Genomic DNA, 9,259 nt, shown 5'->3' with positions numbered 1-9,259 from the left:
TCCAATATCGTTGGCTCTCCACTCAGCTCTGGATCACCTTGAAAACAGCAACTCATACACATGGCTGCTCTTCATCAACTACAGCTTGGCCTTCAACACCATTATTCCCTCAGGGCTGGTCAACAGGCTCCAAACTCAAGGGAGTCACGTGATGTGGTGAGAGATTGGACGTGAACTCTCACCACTCCTGGAATTTTTAGAAAAAAGCACTAATACACATCTTTATAAATTGCTTTAATTAAACAATATTTGAACCTATATAGTAATGGTTTGTAGCGTGTCGAATGACTCAAAGACTTGTTGACTCAAACCAAGGCTTTTATTAACAAAAGACTGGAGCATAGTACATTGAGATTGACCAGTCCAGAATGACCTGGTTGGGAGGCCTGATTGTCTGATGTGATCGCCATGGCACTGGGATTGGGGTAGCTGGTGGAGTATCATTGCTGGGGTCCACGGGTGTGGGCACAGTTTCACCTAGTCCACAGTTGTCATTGGCCATGGGCTGGTCCGAGCTGCTGTTGTTGTCATCTGCGATGTGCTACTGGTCCCTTTGTCCTGGCATTTAACCTAGGAGAAGATTGGATGGAGGTTGGGGTTGGAACGTGACAATGTTAGACCCAGCTTGGTCCAGGTCCCTTACTGAGACCGTGTTCTCCCGCCCGTCTGGGGGGTACTCGATATAGGCCTAGTGCGGGTTCACGTGTAACAGTTGACTAGGGGATCCTTTTTTGATTAGCATACATGACATTTCAGCAGGACATGTCCAGGGACTGTCAGCCAAGCAGGTGTGGTCATTCCCAATTCCGACTTCCGTGGCAATGAGAACATACCTTTGTGCGGGGTAGCATTGATGGCAATGCATAACAAGGACCTGATGGAGTGTAGGGAGGCCTTTGGACCAGAAGGAAAGCATGACCGCTTTCCAGATGGTAGCATGGTAGCATTCTACCTTTCGACCTGACCATTACCGCGCAGGTCCTGCTCGAAGCAATACCACTCTCCAGAAGATACTGCCTCAACTCCGCACTCATAAACAAGGACCCCTTGTTACATCTATGGATGTAACTGTGGGTACCCGAAAATGGCGAAGATGCTGTGCAGTGCATTTATGATAAGGGTGCGGTCATGTCCGAGCAGGGAATGGGAAGCGGGAGTACTCATTGATCACCGTGAGAATGTAGGTCTTACAGTTCGTCGATGGTAAGGGCCCCTTGAAGTCTACACTGAGACATTCGAAGGGCTGGGTTGCTTTAATGATGTGGTCCTCTCGGGCCGGAAGAAGTTGGGCTTGTATTCAGTGCATACTGTGCAGGCTCAGGTCATGGTGTGGATCTCCTCGACCATATAGGGCTGGTTTTGGGCATTTACAAAGTGGATGAACCTGATGACTCCTCATGGAGTCCCTGCAGCCTGTCCTGTTGTACACTGGTGCATGTCCCATGAGAAAGGGTATCAGGCTGGTCCTTGAGTTTACCAGGCCGGTACAGAATGCTGTAGTTGAAGGTAGAGAGTTTGATTCTCCACCTGGTGGATTTTGATCTTACCCCGCTGGTTGCTGCTAAATATAAATGAGTCTGCGGTTTGGTCAGTCAGTCGCCTGCCAGTGAGGTACTGTCTCCAACGACGTACAGTCTCTATGATGGCCTGGGCCTCCTTCTCGACAGTGGAGTGTCGGCTTTCTGGGCCCTGGAGGGTCCTAGAAAAGAAGGCGAAAGACCGATCGGCCTGGTTTAAGATGGCTGCCAGTGCAAAGTCCGATGCGTCACTCTCCACCTGGAATGGTATGGATTCATCAACAGCATGCAGAGTGGCCGCAGCGATGTCCAACTTGATGCGGTCAAAGGCCGCTCTGGTTTCCGCTGACAAGGGGAAGGAGGTGGACTTAATTAGTAGCCGTGCCTTGTCAGCGTACTGTGGGACCCATTGGGGGTAATAGGAAAAAAAACCCCAGGCAATGTTTGAGTGCCTTCTGGGTTTGGGGAGGTGGAAGGTCCATGAGAGGGCGCATGCAGTCGGGATCTAGCTTTACCACCCCGTTTTCCACCACACAACCTAGAATTGTTATGTGAGTGGTCCGGAAGACACACCTCAAAATTGTAGGTCAGGTTTAGCCACTTCACCGTTTGGAAGAATTTCTCAAGGTTAGTGTTGTCGTCCTGCGAGTCGTGGCCACAGATGGTGACATTGTCCAGATATGAGAATGTAGCTGTTAAGCCATTCTGGTCTACCATCTCTCGCTGAAAGACCGCGATACCATTTGTGATACAAAGGCCGTGAAAGAGCAGTCTTCCGGACGGATCGGGAGCTGGTGGTAGGCTGATTGGAGGTTGATGGTGGAAAACACATGGTATTGGGCGATCTGATTTACTACATCTGTGATTCATGGAAGAGGGTAAGCGTCCAAGAGCGTGAAGCGGCTGTAGTCAACCACCATCCGCAGTTTCTCCCCATTCTTCACCACTATCACCAGGGACTTGCACTGGGCTCAATTATGTCCTCATCTAGCAGTTTGCGCACCTCACTTTTAATAAATTTCCTGTCCCCGAAGCTGTAATGCTGGCTTTTAGTGCTGACCCGTTTCCAGCCAGGGGTGAGGTTGACGAAGAGTGCTGGAGGAACGACCCGGAGGGTAGAGAGGGTGCAAGTGGAGCGTCGGGGCATGGGGTCTGGCGTGGGTTGTCGCTGTAAAGAGGTCTCCGGGGTTGAGTGGTTGCAGACAGAGAATGGAGAGATGCAGTGACACTGATTTAAAATTACATTGGAAATCCAACCCCAACAACACAGGTGCACATAGATGAGATAGGACCAGCAACTTAAACCCTGTAAATCTGATGCCCTGACCTTTCAAGGTCACCACACAATACCCCTTGATGCCCTTGAGTGGGCTATTGTGGCCAGTGAGATCTTCTGGTCCATCGGGTGAACTACCAGTGCACATTGTTGGACCAGGTCTGGGTGAGTGAAGCTCTCTGTCGAACTTGAATCAAACAGACAGTTAGTATATTGGCTGATCACCTTAATCGTTTCCATAGCCTTAGCTAGGGGGTGTGGCTGGTTCTGGTTTAATGTCACTGATGCAGCAACCGATACAGGGAGTGGGGCTGTTGCCTATGTTGGTGACTGTGGAGGATGGTGTGATGACATCACTCGTCACTGGGGAGGCCATCTGGTGGATCCTCACATCACTGGAGAAGGGGTGGAGCATTGTGGGGCCTTGGCCTGGTGCGTGCTACGCTTGCACGGTGATGTCATCAGCGTTGGCAGACTGTCGGCGGCGAGTTGGAGAGGCAGCTGCGTTCAGCCGGAGTCAGCAGTGAGCTGCAGAGGTGGTGATACTGATAGTGCAGGCGGGCAGATGGGGTCTTCCAGTGCCGGGACCCGGTCAGAGTCGACGGCGGCGGCGAATTGTGGAGGCTGTGGTCATCGCTGTGCAGGCAGTCCATTGGGCCTGCTGGCGCAAAGGTCTCATTGGGCGGGGTCCCACATCAGGGATCAGCGTCACACCGGTGAGGGTGGAGCATTACATCGTAGTGGTGAGGGTGGAGCATTGCGAGGGCGACACACTCCGCGCGCAGTGCTTGCATTGTGACGTCAAGGGTTGCTGCGCGATCGATTCCACGTTTTCATTGGATGAGATTTCTGAGGATGAGTTATTCGAATTTGGAGAGGGAAATTGGGCTGTGCTTGGCAGTGGCCATTTTGGACTGGCAGATGGTGGAAAAGTGGTCGTTCTGCACTTCTGGCATCGGGCCTTCCTCCCAGGGCACAGGGATCGACTGTGCTTCTCCCTTCCGCAGGAGTAGCATTTTGGGGCTGCGTTGGGTAGTGTAGCTGTGGCGGTGAGGCCATCGATGGGGCATGGGTAGGCTGGGTTGAATGCCGACATTCTACTCACATCGTAATGGGGGGCCCAGCCCTGTGTATAGACGTCCATGCTTAGGGCTGCAGCCTTCATCGTTTCAGCGATTTGAATGGTCTCCACCAGGCTGTCTCCCCTGTGCTTCGGTAATCATTGCCTCACCTCATTGGGATGGACCCCTGCCACATATGTGTCCCAGATCAGGTCGTCGGTGATCCCTGCCACCGTCTTGTCGGTGCACGCACAAGCTCTACTCAGTAACCTCAGTGCTTGGAGGTAGGCTCTGCAAGACTCACCGGGCTGCTGCCTCCTGGTCGCCAGCATGTGCCTGGCATAGACCTTGTTCACAGGCCGCTTGTAGAGTCCCCTCAGTACGTTCATGGCAGCCGTGTAGGAGGTTGCATCCTGGATGTTTTTGTAGACCCTCGTGGACACCATGGACATCAAGACTAGCAGTTTATCCTTGTCTTCCTCCACGATGGGTTCAGAGCACTGCAGATATGCATCAAAGCACCTCACCCAGTGCATGAAATCACTCTGGACAGTAGCTGACTGCGGGTTGATGCTGAGGCATTCTGGTCAAAGCATTCGCTCCATCCATTGAAATTTTTGTTAATAAAATTGTAGCACGTCGAATGACTCAAAGACTTGTTGACTCAAACCAAGGCTTTTATTAGCAAAAGACTGGAACGTATTACATCGAGGTCGACCAGTCCAGACTGACCTGGGTCTGGTTAGGAAAAGCCCTTTATGACCTGCCAGTGGGCGTGGCTATGGCTCTCAGCCAATCACTACCATTATATGTAAATATATACAAATACACTCTCACATGGTTTCAAAAAAGAACAGGACATGCCTGGCAGCTTCTGGAACATGTCGACAGAGGGAAGATATGAGAGAGCAAAGGCCCTCGCACACCAGGAAGTCTGGGGATGAAGTTTTTCTTACCTCCCAAGTGGAAATGCCCTTTCCTGGCTCCAGCGCTGTGACATCAACGGTGTTTTTCATGGAACAATCTGCTGGAGGAAACTTTCACTCAGGGAGCAGGTGCACAAAGGTGTGTGCACACGATTCAGTGGACCAACTGCAAAAGTCTGAATTTATGGAAGAAGACGAGTCCTCACCAAATGGTGACTTTGATGTGAGTTCGAAAGAATCAACTTCAGCAGAAAAGGTAGAAGAGGCTGCCAGAGCAATGGAGAAGAAGAAAAAGCCAAAGAAAGTTAAGACTTCAGTGACACAAGCAAGTTAGCAGCCCCTGTGGATGTCCCGTGGCACGCCAAGTAATATGGCAGGGTATCTATTGACCTAGTTGCTGCATCACGCACAGCGATTCATCTCTATTCCACTCCACTGAGGAGGCCAGCGACAGTCACAGCAGGTGGAGATCAAACTCAGAGCATTGTTGTTTCTACCATCAGAAATGGGGTTCTGGAGCCCACTTGCTGCCATCCACCTTGCTCCCATCTGGGGCCAGCTGTCACTGATAGCTGCAAGGGTCGGCCGCTGAGTCAGCCTCCTGTATCTATGGGACAGGCACTCAGGGTGGCATTTCCCTGTGGACACAGGGGCAGAGGTCAGCATCTTGTCCCCATCGAACTGAGACATCCGTGCTGGGAAGTTGGGACTGTACCTCACATTCAGGGTGCGTACCATTCCACTCGAGTTCGGCTCCTGCCATTTTACCTGGATCTTCACTTTGGCTGACGTGTCTCAGCCCCTACTGAGGGTGGACTTCCTTCAAGCCCATTGCCTCCTGATAGACCTGAAAGGACTCCATCTGGTCAATTTCAGGATCTTACAGACCTTCACTCCTCCAGAAGCCAAGTTCCCACCCACCCTCCACCTCGACTTGGTTACCTTATCGGGCAACAAGATTTCCAGAATTCTGGCAGGATTTCAGACCATTATAATGCCACAGTTGTTTATCACGGTCCAGAAACATGGGATCAGACACCACATCCCCATACAGGGACTGCTGCTGCACGCCTGGACTCACAGGCTTCCTCCTGACAAGCTGTGGCTCACCAAGGGAGAATTTATGAAGATGGAGGAAATGGGAATCGTTCGGTGCTCAGACAGCCCATGGGCCTCTCCTCTATACATGGTGCCAGTCTTCTGAGGGATGGAGACCTTGTGGGGACTACAACTGGCTCAATGATGCCACAACAGCCAACTGGTACCCGGTGCCCTACATCCAGATTCACAGCCAATCTACACGGATAGCCTGACGCCATCGATTTACTTGGGTGCCATATCAATCAACATGGGACAATTGAGCTTCTCTCAAACATTGAGGCCATTCATAAGTTCGCCAAGCCAACTATGGTCAAAGGTTTGCAGGAGTTCATTAGGGTGGTCAACTTCTACCATCGGTTTCTGCCATCAGCTGACAAGATCATGCAACCTCTTTTCAAGCTGAAGTCCAGCCAGACCAAAGAACTCAGCTGGGAAGCAGCATCTTCAGCAGCTTTCGACCAGGCCAAAGATGCTATGGACAACACCAACCTCCTAATGCATCAACGCATTGATGTGCCCACCACCCTTACATCGACACATCCAACATGCCTGTGGCGGCATCCTAGAGCACTGGTTGATGGACATTGGAAACCACTCACTTTCTTCTGTGGCCCCCAGAGCAGACGTATAGTGCATTCAATGTGGAGTTGGTAGCCCTCTACCTCACCGTACGCCATTTCTGCTATTTCCTCGAAGGATGGGATTTCATGGTCTTCACCAATCACAAGCCCCTCACTTTTTCCTTCTCCAAGGTGTCAGAGCCAATGCTATGTCCTGTTCATCTGTCCTATCGGTGAAACTCTCTGACCCCTAGAATCGATTATACAGCACTTGCAGCGACCCAATGGCAGGATGGCGAGATACCAGCCTACCACACTGCAGTCTCAAGGCTACAGCTGGAAGATGTGTGTTTCGGGCTATCTGAAGCCACACTTTTCTGTAGCATGTCCATTGGCCGACCTAGGCCTATCATTTCCACCATGTGGAAGCATTGCGTCTTTGATGTGTTACATGGGTTGGCCCACCCATCCATCTAGGTGATAACTTAACTAGTCTCAGACAGATTTATGTGGCATGGCCTGTGTAAACAGGTCGGCCACCGGGCCAAACCTTGCCTACACTGTCAGACATCCAAAGTGCAGAGGTGTGTGAAAGCCCCTCTTCAGTGCTTCCCGCTGACACACAGATGATTTGACCATGTCCACGTGGACATCATTGGGCTGCTGCCGGTTTCCAGAGGCCCCACGTAGCTGTTCACGATGGTGGACAGGTTCACGATGGTGGACAGATTCACTAGATGGCCAGAAGCTGCCCTACTCTCGGACACTTCCATGACATCCTGTGCCAGTGCCCTCATCGCCAACTGGATAACCCATTTCAGCCTTCCTTCCAATATCATGTTGGACAGGGGGGCACAGTTCACATCTGGCTGATGGACAGCACTGGCACAGCTCCTAGGGACCCAGTTACATCACATCATGGCCTACCACCCACAGTCTAATGTCCTGGTGGAAAGGTTCCTTCAGCATTTGAAGATGACCTTCATGGCATGGCTCTGAGGCCCAGTTTGGGTGGATGAGCTGCCTTAGCATCCCATAGCGCCAAAGAAGGATTTGGCCACGTCTTCCGCTGAGCTTGTCCATGGGGCCCTGCTAACAGTCCCGGGATATTTTTGCCAGTGGCTTGTGGTCAGGAGCAAACTCCTACAGCCCTGTTAATGTGACTTCGCAAGAAGGTGGGCACCTTGGGCCCCGTATTGACCTCACGCCACAGTCCAACTCCATCCTGCGTCCTGAAGGATCTCGAAGACTGCAAATATGTCTTCATAAGGAAAGGTGCACACCGGACTCCCCTTCAGTGCCCATATGAGGGTCTATTCAAGGTGTTTCAACACAACAGAACTATGTACCTTTTGGACATTGGGGATAAACAGGAAACATTCATGGTCAACTGCCTCAAATCATCACACCTTTACCTTGATCAACCAGTAACTGTTCCAGCCCCACAGTGGAGAAGTTGGCCTCCAAAACATACAAACTGTTTATGAACTGTGGACTTGGCACCCCTGAACACCAGTTCTTGGGGGGGGGGGCGGCAGTCATGCACTGATCCACAAGCGAACTGGATCACAGAGTACAGGCTCGCACTGGGCTGACATCACAATGGTTCTGGTGGGCAAAAAAGGATCATGGGAGTGCTGCTGATCAGCTCTCAGAGAGTTCCAGTAAAGTCAGTTGGTTGGTTCAAGTCACTCACAGCTTCTGGTTTTTTTTTCTTTTATTCACTGCACAGGGCACCAACCAGAACACATCATTTGGAGAAGGGCCTGCAGTTGAGGAGCTTAGAACAGAAATGAAGAGTACTTATTAATATATAGCTCAGAAATATGTTACAGACTTATAAGATACAGAAAGCAATAATGTGAACAAAATCAAAGTACTACGAGCTGGGGGAAAGAGCTCACAAGATCCTTTTTGGCAACTGAAAATGGAACAGGTCACTCGAACAACTGATGCAATTGAAACAGAAGCCAATAGAATATCTTATAAGCCACAAGAAATTAATGAGGCCTTCAAATCATTCTATTCCAAATGATATAAATCGGAATCCCAAGGAGATATTAAGAAAAGAAATGATTATTTGTCACAATTGGCATTTCCAGATTTCCATTTGATTGAGCAGATGGAACTCAATGCATCTTTTACTCAAGCACTGAATTCATTGCATGTTCACGACGATCTCCCAGAATTTTACAAAGAATTTAATGACTTGTCAATGCATCTTTTTATGGAGGTACTGAATCAAGTGTTTGGATCACACACTTTGCCAGATTTTTTCTCAACAGAAATAATAACAGTAATTCCCAAAAAACCTAGGGACCCATTGAAATCATCATCATATAGGCCAATTTCCTTAGGTAACTCAGGAACAAGCTTTACCAGACTCATGTTTGAGTGCAATAATAACAGTTATACCAAAAAAGGACAGAGACCCTTTGAAGGTTTCTTCTTATCGACCAATTTCTTTATTAAATGTGGATTATAAAATAATAGTGAAATTATTAGCAAATAGATTTTCAAAGTATTTACCACAATTAATACATTCTGACCAGGCTGGTTTTATTAAAGATAGGTATGCTTTGAATAATATTCTTAGAGTGGTTTTATTGATCAATGCTTCATGTCAGCAACCCAACCTACCAATGGTAGTATAATTAGATGCTGAAAAAGCTTTTGATAGGGTCGAATGGAATTTTTTATTTAAAGTTTTGGAGAAATATAAATTTGGACCCTTATTTATTGTCTGGGTGAAGGCATTATATAATAATCCTATAGCAAGGGTGGTGACAAATGGTCAAACTTCTTCCTTTTTTAAATT

The 9,259-nt window shown here is 49.2% G+C and overlaps 1 long non-coding RNA gene across 1 annotated transcript; it reads right to left on the bottom strand.

Annotated features, from left to right (window-relative positions):
* Window positions 1-297: 297 nt before the first annotated feature.
* LOC138745791 (uncharacterized) lies at window positions 298-7,997 on the bottom strand. The gene is made up of 2 exons (XR_011346511.1): window positions 7,857-7,997; window positions 298-570 (listed from the first exon to the last, which is right to left on the bottom strand). It is a non-coding gene; the product is annotated as an uncharacterized lncRNA (long non-coding RNA).
* Window positions 7,998-9,259: the final 1,262 nt, after the last annotated feature.

The sequence above is a fragment of the Narcine bancroftii genome, chromosome 11, assembly GCF_036971445.1.
Source record: "Narcine bancroftii isolate sNarBan1 chromosome 11, sNarBan1.hap1, whole genome shotgun sequence".
NCBI classification, from domain to species: domain Eukaryota; kingdom Metazoa; phylum Chordata; class Chondrichthyes; order Torpediniformes; family Narcinidae; genus Narcine; species Narcine bancroftii.
Note: the sequence above shows the minus strand (reverse complement) of the source record. Positions and strands in the feature narration are given on the sequence as shown.